This window comes from Drosophila takahashii, chromosome 2L, assembly GCF_030179915.1.
Source record: "Drosophila takahashii strain IR98-3 E-12201 chromosome 2L, DtakHiC1v2, whole genome shotgun sequence".
NCBI lineage: Eukaryota > Metazoa > Arthropoda > Insecta > Diptera > Drosophilidae > Drosophila > Drosophila takahashii.
The window spans coordinates 9,209,399-9,223,829 of record NC_091678.1 but is presented as its reverse complement, the minus strand read 5'-3'; the positions used below and the strand labels follow the sequence as shown (position 1 = coordinate 9,223,829).

The window sequence follows — 14,431 nt, the reverse complement described above, 5'->3', positions numbered from 1 at the left end:
ACTCCAGACTCCTAGTCCTACTCCTGTTCCTACTCCCATTTGCCATCTTCCATCTGAAGACCCTCGCTTTGAGAATCCGACTCCAGACGACGTCGGCGTCGAGTGGCAGGCCCAGATGGGCGCGGCAGATAAGAAACTGGGCCCAGACCCAGAAGACCAGACAAAGAATAGGGCGTTCTGGGTCCGATCCCATTTGCATGGCACTCGCTTGAAGTGGGCCACTCTGGGGCCCGGATGAAAGCGGATATCGGAGCCAGTACACAGAGACAAGAGGAAAAGCGTTTGTTACCCAAGCCTCTTTATTCATCTGCGATTAAGATTCCTAGAGTAAAGAAAGTTTGATCTAATCTCAGTAATTCAAGGCTTAAACCAAGCCAAGATTTTTCCAGTGAGTAAGTAAAGTATTAAAAGAAAATGTGAAATCAGTACAAATTTACGAAAATTGTAAATAAAATCGGAATATGGTTGATTTTATATAATTTAAAAAATATAATAGAATTATATTTGAAACAAAGATTCTAAATCCATCTCTTATCATAAAATAAAATTTATTGACAGTGTAAATACAGGAATTTTAAGTAAGCATAGTGCCAATAAACTAGTTTTTATTATTTTTATGTAAACATCACTTGTTCACTAGCAAAAATGATTTAAAGCTATATTTTAAATCATAAAAGTTCTAAAAACATTTAAAGACATCCCAATAATTGTAAAAACGTCGCCCAGGTCCGCTGTGAACCGGAAGTTTGAAATAAAAAAGTTATTTTCCCATAAGCCATTTAGCAAAACGTGTGCTATAATATTCATAATCCCAATCCGAAGCCAATTGCATGCCATTTCTGGGTATCTTTTGGCAGTTGGGACTTAAACTTAAGTCCACAGACCTTTATGGGATATCATCCACAACCAGTCACCCAAAAGTGGAGGACGCAGCTGGTCCTCTGCTTTTTAGGCCATTTAAATAATGGCTGCAAATTGTTGGGTGACAATAAAGAAGAGAGGCTGCTACAAGTGAGGAGTCTCCGCATAGCAGCTACCACATCAGCTATAAATAGTTGGAAAAGAGTCAGGAAATGAGTGTCAACTCAAAAATTACGTATACGCAGACGTCGCTGCTCATCGATAGTGCAACTTGAGTTTGCTTTCGTTTCCGCTATTGAATCGATTGTGTTGACTTTTCCATTTTCCAATTTCCATTTCAATGATTGTCTCGAACGGCGTCGGCCTTGTTTATGGTCATTTAATTGACACGCTACCTGGCACTTGGAACTCTTCTGGGAATATGGCCATTTATTGAGGCCAAAGGCCGTAATTGATTATGAGATGGGTAAATTGCGCAAGCCAACAAGGAATATCTCATTGTCAAGATCGACTAGACACGTACTTTTGGGATAATGTTTTCGTAAAATTGCCTATCAATGTCAGTCAACTCGACTTCATTAAATTCACTGTCTATAAATTTCAAAGTCTATGCAAATATTATGATTGTGCAAATTTGTCTGTGCATTTTCCATCAGCCTGCAATTAATGAACTTGAGAAAGTAATTACGAATATAATTCTGCACTCTAAATAACAATTTCTTGAAATCTACAAAATGTATTTTAAACAAGAAAGGAAGCTAGCTTCGGCCAGCCGAAGCTTATATACCCTTGCAGATCATTCCTATTAATTAACAAATCGCAAAAATGTTCAATTTTCTAATATTTCTCATTAATTTTCCGATCGTTCCTATGGCAGCTATATGAAATAGTCGTCCGATTTTGATAAAATTAAAATTGAAATTCGGAAATATTTAAAAAGAGTCATATCCTAGAGTAGAAGATAATACAATAAAAACGAAAGAAGCTAGAATTTATTTCCTATTACTTTTCCATTAATTTTCCGATCGTTCCTATGGCAGCTATATGATATAGTAGTCCGATTTTTTAAATAATTAATTCGAAATTCAGAAATATTTAAAAAATAACATCCCCAAAAGTAGAAGGTAATATTTCAAAAAACACCGAAGCTAGAATTTTTTTAACGTTTTCTTTTCCGATCCTTCCTATGGGAGCTATAAGATATAGTTGTCCGATCCGGTTGGTTCCGACATATATACTACCTGCAATAGAAAGAAGACTTTTGGGAAAGTTTCATCCCGATAGCTCAAAAACTGAGAGACTAGTTTGCGTAGAAACAGACAGACGGACAGACGGACAGACGGACAGACGGACAGACGGACAGACGGACGGACAGACGGACATGGCTAGATCCACTCGTCTTGTGATGCTGATCAAGAATATATATACTTTATGGGGTCGGAAACGTCTCCTTCACTGCGTTGCAAACTTCTGACTGAAATCATAATACCCTCTGCAAGGGTATAAAAATTACATTTTTAATTAAAATTCGTTTATTTTAATATTTTGTTTTGTATTACATTTTAACAGTAATTAATATTTCATTTAAATAGAAAGCAATCAGTTTATCTTTCTTCTAACTTAAGTGCTACCATTTATACTCACAAGAGCACTCAGTAATTAACTCGTACAAATCTATTAGGATAAACTTTCCCTAAGAAGCTCGAGCAATTAGCATTATTAGAGTAATGCCCTGTTCTCACGGCAAAAGTTCGCATCCCATCTTGTCAAGCGGAAAGAACAGGTGGGTAAACAATGTTAGTCACTCCTTTGGATCCGCCCGAGGTCGTCACTTTGATTTGCACAAAGTATTTGCCGGACAAGAACAACAATGGAATTGCTTTTACGCAACTTTAATTAGCAGGACAAACAAGCTGTCCTGGAACGCCAGGAGGTTTTACCTTTGATTCGTCTCTCGCCAGTCCTTTGGATGGCCAAAGCTGCTTTTCCCTGACTACAAAGTAGAGGGGCGGGAAAATTGTGACACCGAAAATATGCTAAAACAACACAGCAGCAGCGTTGAAATTTAATTAAAATTAATTAAAAACCATTAAACCATGTCGATATGTAAAATGTTTCCTTGCCGGGCAGATGCTGCGTATGCGCAATTTTTTGCCTATTACCAGCAATTAAAATGGCCTTCTTATTAGGCAGCCTGCTAATTGAATTTTTAGCACACCCGGGGGGTTTCCAGCTTTTGTTTTTGGGCCTGTGGGTTGCTGACCTTTTTGGTTTTCCTTTCGCACGTGTCCTGCAAAATTGATAAGCCATAAATATTCGTTATTCGTCTGAAAGCAACAGTTTGGCCACAGAGCATAAGAACATAAAAGGGATGCCAGTCGCCGGCTCCCAAAACTTCCGTTTTCCCCATCTTATCCCCTTTTTTTTGTCGGGTCTGTCTGCCTCAATTGTAACTCAAACAAAAAGCTTAACAATGAGCACGAAAAGTTCTGTTCTTGCGAGAATCCATGTTATGCTTCATTAATTTAATGCTGTTTTCACAATAAATTTTCCTCCTTTCCATTTCGGTGGCAACAAAGAGCATTTCGGACACGCTTATGCTAATCCCAAGGAATTTACATTCCAATTTTTCTTCATATTTCGACGGCTTCCTGGTTCCCAGCAGCGAATTGATTTCGGGGATAAGAGAGGTCTTCTTAGAAATTCCAATATGCTCACGTGCATAAGTTACAGGAATTTTGATTTTTTTCTAGAAAGACTGCAAGTAAAATGAATAAATAGAAGTTTTGTACGTTTCAATAGAGTGAATATGCTGAAAATTCCATTCCTAAATATCAGTAAAATTCTTTGCTTCATTGAGGTAAAACTATAAGTAAAATAAATATTAAATAACTATTTTTACTTTTAAATTCGGTTAGCATGCTGCAAAATTTCACTGATAAATATGGGAAAAATGATAAATTAGATTTTTATGAACAGCTTACAGATTTATATATATTTTTTGTATTTAACCCTAACCTGCCACAGCTAACCCTTTTTAATAACAAATGCTTCTGGGGGGTTAAGTGGGGTCTGGGAGCCCATCAAACGTTTTTCGTACTCCGCTTGACTGACTGCCTGTCACGATTTCCTCCAGAACTTATGACTGTGTCGGGGCGAATGAAATGTATCAGGTAAACGACATTGCTAAAACATGAGCACAGCACACATAAATGGTTGCGGGTGATGGGGCAGGAAAAACAACTTGTTTAAAATTGTATTAAGTGAACTCCGGCAGGAATAGTTCGGTGGCCCTTCTATGAATATATGGTACTTTATTGGAGCGTGAGGCTATGAGCCGTCATCCCATTCCCGATCCCGTGGAGTTGGCACTCTGTCACGCTTTGATTGAGTTTAGCCGAGCTTTCCAGCTGCCAGGGGGTCCATCCATCAATATCAATGGTTCTGACCTCCCGGCAGAAAAACGCTGGCACGTCTTTCGTGTTCGGTGAACTAATAAAGCACACTAACTGAAATGTTATACATATATTTATAGCATTAATATCATTTATAAATATTCTTGTTTGCCCAATAAAATTAATTAGTCGAGGACGTGTTGAGCAAAGCAACACATATCATAATCAGTTGGCAAAATACCTCAAACCACTAACTTATGGTTTAGTAAGGCATTAAGAATATTACAATTTCGTAATTTTACAATTCACAATAAATTATACAAATTTCTGTATTTTTTTGTTTTGGTTGGTAAGATCTTTTGATAGATTAAAAGTTTACTATATACCTTACATTTTAAAAAATGTAGCTTTTAATTTGTTTAATTTTTTACGAAGTAATTCCCCATTTTTACGAATTATGTTACAAATTTCGAATGCAACTATTTGCTATTTCGCCATCACTTGGAAGACCCCTTCTAATGCCTGTTCATACTGTGGGCAAACTCGTGAGCCAAGTTGTTGGCCAAGTTGAGTGGCTGCACTTGCAGTTTATTTGGCCAAAAGCCGACATTCTCGATATTTGCCTCCTGCCCGTTGGCTGAATGTTTGGCAACAAGAGCCAAACAATTGGCCGACAACGAGAACCTTTCTCCCCGAAAAAGATAGGAGTGCAACAGCAGCTGGTTTTTGGTAAGGGATGAGGTGAAGGGTGAGGGTCATGGTGGCAGGGGAATAGATAATGGGAATGGGCTTGGGTTTGGGCCATGGGCCTGGGCATTCTAGCGGAACTTTGTGTCGCATTATGCCGTGTTTCGGGTTGTCGGTGGATGTAGCTGCTGTCGTGGCTGCATGTTGGCTACAATGTTCGCTTACAATTGTTTTTCAGCATTTTCATTTTTTTTTCGGTTTGTTTTTTGGTGTTGCCTGCCAGCGACATGCATAGATATATAGATACAATTGTATCTGTTAGTGTTCTCTATGGCATTCCGCGCACACATACTAATTATGTTCTGTTTGCGCTTGGCTGCCGTTACAACACACCACCCACTTCCTCACCCACCTGCCCAAAAGCTTTTAATTATTCCCATGTCACATTTCAGTTTTGTTTTATCAATAAGTAGGCGAAATGCGAGCATTTCAAGTGCACAGGTTCAATTCGTAATGAGCAAAACCCGGGCAGGAAATACCCAAAACATCTGGATGAAGGTTGATAGATAATTGAGCGGGCCTAGTAAATTAGGGCCACAATCGAAAATGAATATGTTGTTCAACTTTACGAAAGGTATAATAAATTTATTGTAAAATTACAAATATAAACATTTTATGTATTTAACAGAACTTCCAGATACTACTAATTATTTTTGGCATATTGTTCTTAAGTTAAGTACTATTACTATAACTTTGAACCCAGCTGTTTGAAATCCTTTGAACCTCCTTCCAAATGTAATCCAAGTAAATCCCTTTCGGGGCCAGGAGATTTTCTCATGAAAACCGTCGAGTACATGGCCATTACCAGATCATAATCAGATTAATTAAGACCAAACACAAAAGCGAGCACTTTACGCTATCATAAGCCATGAAGTTCAGGGCTATTCCACGTGATAAATCCATCAAACTATATTTTCGTCTTATGGACAGTGGCCTACGACAACTTTAAGATGCATTCAATGGCACGAAGAGCATAAAACTTTATCGCCCTGTTTGATGGGCCAACTTGATCCAAAGACTTTAGTATGGGAAATAACTTTATGGATCACTCAAGCGACCGAGGCGTTCAATTAAATGGAGGGCACACGAATAAGACGGTCCATAAAGCGATGAATGAAAATGACATCAGCCGGGGGAAAGGGAGGGAAACCGACACGAAAAGAGGGCAAAGATATGACGGGCTGTTCGCTTTCTTTTTGGGTTAATCAAATTTACTCGTGGCATTCGTTCTTTCCCTCACTTTTTCACTTTTTCACGGGCCAGAAACAAAAAACAAATGACGGCGGCCATTAGGCACCTGTGTACTCGCATTCTCGTATGCGGTACACACTCGTATATCTTGCAGATACGTTTCACGTGAGTTCCGCAGATACCAGAAGGCACACGCGTTTTACGTTAATTACATGTCGCTACAATGTCGGGCTTTGTAATTATTTTGACAGCCAAACCGTTGCTGCCTTTACCGCTTTTGTTGTATCTTTTGCATTCGAAAATCCGAGAGTTACAGTTACATTCGTTAGCTGTGCGTTGATATAATGTTTTTTCATTCTTTCTTTACAATGACGAGAATCTCCGAAAATCCCCCCAAAAAACTCTATACCCCCGCCTTCAATCCTGGCAGCCAGTCAGTCAGTCAGTCTGTCAACAGCGTTTTGTTTAATGAGCTTTTTACGAGCCGCGCAATGAGTAGAAGATACATCCCAGGCCCACAGAAGATACGGATACAACAAGGCGAAGTTGTTGCCGAGTTGTTGAGCTGAGTACCCACACATGACATCTACAGTTAGGGCGGAACGTGAGGCCCAAGGCACCGAAATGTGAGCTGGCCACGCGGGTTGGCATTATTATTCTGTACTTTGAAATAGATATATCGCTAAATAGTCAGAACAAATGTTTAAAGTTTCTTAAACTTTAATGTAAGAGATCTGTAGATATGGTCATGCACTTAAAACAATAGATATCCATTTTAATCACTTAGAAAATTAAAGATATCCCCTAAAAACTTGAAATGTCATTTAAAGGAATTCATAATTCATAAAAGTTTATAAAATGAATTTAAGAAAATTAGTTGAATTGCACAGTGTAATCAAAATTCATGGGCTATCGCCTTTCCAATAAATAAGAAAAATAAATTTATTCAGCCGCAATTTAATCTCAATAAAATGTGGAAATTCGCCATTGATTTATACTATTTGTATTAAAGCTAAGATTTATTGAACAGCGAGTAAAAATCAAAAAAGCCATGAAATTGGTAGGATAATAAAGAATAACTTATGGATAGACCCTCGGCAACTAACGACTCGGATTGCGCGATAATCAAAGCATAGAATTGGTTTTTGAGGTTTGCTGAGGACTCAGCTGGAAGGCGGTTAGTTTTTAGCCTGTTCTCGACTGGTCTTGACTGTGATGGAAGCCGTATGTATGGGATGACAGCCAAACATCAAAGACGCTGCTCTTCAGCCAAGTGCGAATGCAACTGGGATGACGATGACTATGAGAGTTGGCAATGAAAAACCAAAGTCTGCGGTTTTTGCCATATTTGATTGACTGCTTCGCTAACTCTCTCGACGAGCATTGCACCCGTTTTTCATTTTCAAGTTTTGGAATGAACGCGTGCGCGTTACGCTTTCGGTCAAGCAAATCGGAATAATTGCCCCAGAGTCACATAAACATGTATATAAATTCGTCGTTGTAGTCATGACGAATAAATGCATAAAAGCCGAGACGAGTTAGTTGTATATTCGCCAAACTATTTGCATAAGCGGCACCGGCAAAAACATAAAAATAAAAAAAACTACCTCAATATCCGTTGATCGCAGCATCGCCGAGCGAGCAATTGTATCCGCCAGATACATCTACATTTGTATTTATGCACCAGTCGACAGTCGACTGTATTGTCGCATCTACATATCCACAACTGTATTTGGTTTCCATTTACGAGGTTGTGGCGCTACCATTGCCCCCAGTCTGCCCACAATATCTCCAATGTTATTATTACTCCCCCTGCAGTCAATATGGAAATCAAGAGCTGACATATTGCGGGAAGCCATGGGTTATTGCTCGGCGTTATTATGAAATAATGAGTTTTCTATGGGTAAAAGAAAATAAAATTTGAATCGAAAATAAAAGAAATTTGTTACTTAATTTGATGCTTGAAAAACTAATTTCAGGGACTTTGGTTTTAATTTCCGTAGAAATTTATTTACCTCGTTCTTTCCGTTTAATGAAAAATCTAAAAGAAACATTTACCATTCTGCCGCTGTTCCCCCTTTCATTTCGCTACCAGCCCGTAATACTTTGGCATTAAATATGAAAAATCAATTTCAGATGCTGGGCTTTGGCATAAAAACCGCAAAACGCTCGACCACAGATACAAGACCTTACACATTCACGTGTCATAAAGTCTGAAAGAGCTGCAAACGGGGGGAGGAATGAAAATAATACAAGCTTATGCATTGCACCCCTGGACTCATAACGGTTTCATTGTTAGTCGAGGAACATTGCATATAAACATAAAAAGCATGAGTACACTGAGAAAAATTATGGTATTAAATCGATTAAAATTTTTTTTAACCATTTCATGGTAAGAGCAAAAACAAAATTAATTATTTTTATAAACTTTAAGAGAAAACCACAAATTATAATTTCTAAAATTACAAAAATATTGAACAAATCTACTCTTTTTTTTATATTCAAGTGTTATTTTAATTTCTTGTATAACAAGTTTTACATACCAATAAATATTTCAAGTAGTGTTTTAAAATATTTTTTCTAAAGGATATCGGAAAATTTTATTATGTTATTATAACATGTTATGGTATTACAACATATAACATTTTTAAAAATAATTTTGATTCATTCTAAAATAAGCCTGATTGGTTAATGGAAAATGGTGGATTTAATCATATGGATTTTTCCAGTGCATATGCATATCCATTGGCCAGAGGGCAAGTTAAGAAGCGTTTGTGGGGGAGGGGGAGGGGAGGCGCAGGAGTCGAGGACTTGCAGTGGTGCAGTGTGCGGTCATGTGGCCCAGCCTGAATCCCTCACGAACCACCCTGCATTTTTTTTATACCAACCAACCCCTCAGTTTCCTATTAACGCTTAGGTTGAAACGAAAGTTTCTTCTTCGGCCGACCGATATTTGCATAAAATGTGCAACGGCTGCTGGCAGCTTGGGTTACTTTTTATTTTTTTGTTTTTTTTTAGTTTTGTTATATTATTTATTTATGCAACCGCCTCGTTGGCTTTTCATGGGCCAACACGACTTGCACGTTCTTTTTCGATTGCAGCCCGCTGTAATGGCATTTATTTGAAGCCTAGTCAAGTGGCTCGTAGAAAAGTTGGTGGCAAATTAATGAAGTTTTACCATCCTGATTAAAACTTTGCTCTTAACCTTGCAATTCTGCGTGCATGTGGTCGTGGGAATGGTTCTCTTCCGACACATTTCCTTTTCCTTGGCAGAGATCTCGTGATTTCTGTTCCCCCAAAGCCTCTCCCATAGTTTAGCGAGCGATTTCCATTCAAATCGAGGGGTCCGCCCTCATCTGGGATTTGACCCAGTTATTCCCCGCCTCGGATCACGATTCAGACTTTTATTTTCCCCTTTTAATTGTAGTTGCTTTGGCTTTCTGCTTTGTGGCCGTCATTTTTTCTCCATTGCCTTGGCTTTAAAGCGGACAGATAAATAGCCAGGAGGCTGGTTTATTCAAATTGCTATTGTTATGAATAAAATAAAATATTTGAAGAGAGTTTTTCTGTGGCTTTGTCCAAGCTGCCTTTTTTTCCGCTGGCGGGGCACCGAGATTGATAGAGATAGATAAAGAAATGAAATGGGGCAGATGTACGAAAAAATACTTTATTTTGTTCATCTGATTTAGAAGATGAGTTTTCATGAAAATAACCTCAGTTGGGAAAATATATTATTTTGTTGTTATTATTCGAATGCTAAAGAACTGAAGAAATAATTGCTTTATATACATTTTCTCTCTTGATTAGAAACTTATGTATAAAACAAAGAGTAAATTTATTGGATTTTAAATAATTGTTTTATATTTATTATTTAGTTTCAATTGTTATGAGTAGAAAACAAAAATTAATTATTTAATTAGAATATAAATTTCACATATGAGAACAATTTTTATATATTTAATTAAAATATTTACCCAAAGCTATACAAAAAGTGATTATTTATTTTATGCACTGAACAGTAAAATATATTTAAAAAAAGCAATTAAAAGACCAAGTTCTGTGCCAATAAACGTGTTATTAAACTGCCATTGTTCTCCCCATTTTTGTCCACCAATTTACCTTGAACAATTGGAGTTGTTTATTCAAAATCCGAAAATAAACAAAGTTCGGCTCGCACAGCTGGGAAACGAGGAGAAAAGTGAAGAAAAAGCATCCGCAGTGGCCCCGGCGAACTTGAAACTGGCAATTGGATCTGCTGGCCCCGGTGCTTAATCAAGTGTGAAATCTTTAATCAAGTCGAGTTCCCCACGACTGAGTGAATTCCCAGCTGCCGTCGGCCGACGTCCCAGTCCCAATCTCACCCAATCCCAATCCCAAAACGCAAACCCAGTTCAAAATCGCAGCTCCAGTAACGGCTCCAAAAAGCCGATGCAACGCAGCTGTCCGTTGGCTTTTCAGTTAGCCTACCTGGTTTGACCTTTTTTTCTGTGTCCGGTGCTCAAGTTGTTTTTTATATTATTGGATTCCCCTTTCGGAGCAGCCCTCCCACGCTCCCAGGCCTGTCAATTAAAAAGCCATTCGATGGCCCAGGCCCTGAACTGCACGACTCGTTGCCAGTTGGCGATAAACAAAGCAGAAAAAAACAGAAAAAGCTGAAAAATAAAAAGAAAAACGCTTTTAAGTTGTTTTATTTTCACCGGCCACTTTCGAGTGCGAAATTAAGTGAATTAGCTGTAACTGGCTGAATGGCTAAATTATCGGCACCGATATTGGGTTAAGTGACAGCCTAGAAAAGCGGCTGAGGAAAAAGTTTTCGCCGGAAATTAAAATATTTCCCTGAAATTAATAGTTGACAGTCATTGAAAGAACAAGTTGGATATTTCATTTTATTACAAAATAACCTTGAACTCGAGTCGCATTATTTCTGTAGAATCTCTAACGAATTTATTATATTTTTGAAATCAAAGATTATCATAGATTATCTATTTGATGTATTAGACATCTGTTGGGAAAATATTTGACTTGTGAAGCTGCCTTCGAATCTTCCTTACATTTAAACCCTTTAAAGTCAAATGGAGTGCTTAAGTAAGCCATGCATCCTTGATTCAAGTTGAGAATGTGCTGCGGTTGGCAGACTCTGATGGACTCACTGAACCACAAAGGACTTTCGTCCTGAGACAAGCGAAAAGAGTGTATTCTAGTTTTCTTTGAAAAGTGACTTCGAGGAAGCGTTGTAATGGCCGAAGGATTTTCCAGTCAGACTCATTTTTCATCTTGCAGTTTTCCGCCACAACCACATCGTTATTCAAATCTAAAGCTTAAGAGATTACTCCCAGCTAATAATCATTTTCATCCCTTCTCTTTGCAGTTAATGATACGACGGGAAAAGCTTCCAAGAAGTGGATGTAAGTGAAGATATGAAAACGGGTTGTTCAACCCCACAAGAAAAGCACACGCACACAAACTAAGGGACCCAAGGGACGCATCGGTATCAATCTTAATTTATAACAAATTTAATATGGTTGTTTCGCAGTCGAACACCGAGAATTCCCCTCGGAAAAGCTGGAAAAGCGCCTACACATATGCTGAACAGCATAGCCATTTCGATTTTTGCCCTCGCCCTTGCGTTTCCATGGAAAATGTGCAATGTGTCGGTTCTGATGGGTTTTCGGTTACCACACTGCGGGCCTTGAATCCTTAAATCCTGTGCGTCAACGCCCGTAAATATGCCACAAAAAATATTGAAATGGGCGCCATGGAACGTGTGTGCCGCAAAACACACTTAAGTGATTTTATGGCGCCATTCAAATGTTTTCCAAATCAGCCGAACGTGAACCGCTGAGGTTGATTTTTTTTTCCATTTTGTGCTGGGTTCCATAAATTTCCTTGCCAAACACCTCAAGGCATTTTTTGCCATGTGAACAAGTGGAAAACGTTTACCAGCAACAAGTAGACAGAAGAGTTTTCGCAGGATAAGGATGGTGGAGATGGAGAACTTCCTGATTTCCTTATCTTTGAGCCCGCCTGTCGACGGTTCTGGCCTTCCGATTGACTGACTGACTGAGTGAGCGATTGAGGGAGTGACTGCCGCAAGCGGTTAAGGTCTTGCATATTTTACCAGGCCACATTAAAGTGAGTCCTTCGAGTCCCGACCCCCGATAAATTATTGAGATCCTGGATTTTAAGTTCAAAAAGCCAAATACTTTACAGCCCTTGCCCCATTCGATAATTGCTTTTTCCACACTCTTTCCTTACGCCAGCAGATAATGTATTTCAAATTGTTTACCGTATACGCAATGTACAACTTGACAAAAGTTTGTGGCAAATATTTACCTTACTCTCCCGCCCCAGCGCTAATGTATAAATAATTGCATGTCACTTGCCGACTGAGCCAACACACACACTTCATTGTTTGCCCCTGCGATTTGGCTTTGCGTCGCTGGGTTTTTTCTTTTTTGTTTTACCAGATTTGGATTTGAACCGTTTTTTTTCTTCCGTATATATATAGTATGTCATTTGACGGCCTAACACCTCGACATAATTGGTTAGGGAGCCGCAGAAGGTCTGTCATTATCATAATGCCAAATGGATTGCTATACTGTGCATAATTACCCAACATCAAGGATCGACAAAGTCACGGGGAAAAAACCCCAAGGGTCATATTTGAGTTTTGAAAAACAATGTTGCATCGCCAAATGTGTTATTTATATTATTTATGTCACATCAGGGCATCAAAAATGAAGCGGCAAAATCAATGCACAACCGGAGGGCGAAAAACAACACAATGTTAAATGATTCGCTGACGGAAAAATCCGGGGCCCAACATTTTTGCAATTGACAGCCGAGAGTCGACAGCTTGTTGACAGTGGCGTCTTAAATAATGCAAACCATTAAAAAAGAATAAACCGATTGTATTAAAAATGCAAACAGCACCAAACAGCAATTACCGTCAAGAGGCTTTATGAAATAAAAGTTGGTTACGAGCTTTATGGCCCGCCGAGGTTGGGAAATGTGTTGGCCAGAAAGTGGTCGGTGGATTTTCGCCGTTTTGACCACTTTCGATCGGACGTGATTGGTGACAAATTGCATTTAATTGAGTCGTTATTTGTTAAGTTATGTGATGGCTCGCCTTTTAAAGGAAATTTAATGGAATTTAACTAAGCGAAACATTGATGTACCAACATATGTTTTTTTCAGAAAATTGATAAGATATTTTGCTTTAAATGATAGTTATGAATTTACGCCATTCTTCAAACTCCAAAATTTTAAATAAAATTCTCACTTTTTATTAAATTTAAAATTCAATCCCGATACTCGTTACTAAGTAATGAAGTTATGCAAGCAGTAAATCGACTGATTGCACTGCTTGCATTACATTATTTGCTCATAACTTTTTAATTAATGGCTGCATTTTAAAATTTTCTTCTACATTTCGATTGGGATTAATAAGCACAACCAAATGGCATTTACATTTTTTTTTTTAAATATGGCGTTCACATGCCAAGCTTTTTTAATATATGTATTACTCAACTGCGGTTTATCCCAGTTTTGTTTCTTGTACTTTTCCTTCCTCAAGTTATTATTTTTTCTAATTTTAAATATGGATTTATTAAGCTTGATCTGTGCTACTAAAAAGATCAAAGTATGTTTGCCACAGCCGATAAAAGACCAACTCCAACTGCCACCAACTTCAAGGTTATCTTTGCCTCTTGATTTGGTCCGCAATTCCGCTGTAAATATGGAAACTTGGTATGTCTGCGGCCAGAAAGTCGCGCCGACAAGTCTGCCAATCCGAGTTTGTCGCCCTCTGCGTGTCTGTTGTTGGCTTTGCGCCCCATAAATCACAAAATAAATTTTGCGCGTGCAAAATATATAAAAACGGAAGCGAGACATTCGCCAAGCAGAATGCAATAAAAAGTTTCTGATTTCAGATTTTTGTTTTTTGGATTTGGATGTTTTATTTTTTATTTGCTTGCGCGCGGGTGAGCAAACTGAATCGCCAACCTCAAACACAAACCCCAAGCGAAGCTCCAAAGGGAGAGACAGAGCGGAAACGGAAGTGCGTAATGCCATACGTGACCAGAGCTTAACGAAAAACGACACTGGTCTCTGTTTCTGCGGTTTGTCCACGGCAAGGTGCAAACAATTTTTATGATTAATTACAGGGCCCGCCGGGCCCCCAAAGCCCGAAACATCATGAACATGGACACGAACATGAGTCAGTGGGTCTGGTCTTT

The 14,431-nt window shown here is 38.6% G+C and overlaps 1 protein-coding gene across 1 annotated transcript in view; it reads left to right on the top strand.

Annotated features, from left to right (window-relative positions):
• The window catches only part of LOC108055463 (uncharacterized), a 48,927-nt gene that overhangs the window by 1,666 nt on the left and 32,830 nt on the right, over positions 1 to 14,431 (top strand). Inside the window, exon 2 of the mRNA XM_044395112.2 lies at positions 11,563 to 11,599. The gene's annotated coding sequence lies outside the window, so the exon portion shown is untranslated. The remainder of the gene's footprint in view (positions 1 to 11,562; positions 11,600 to 14,431) is intronic.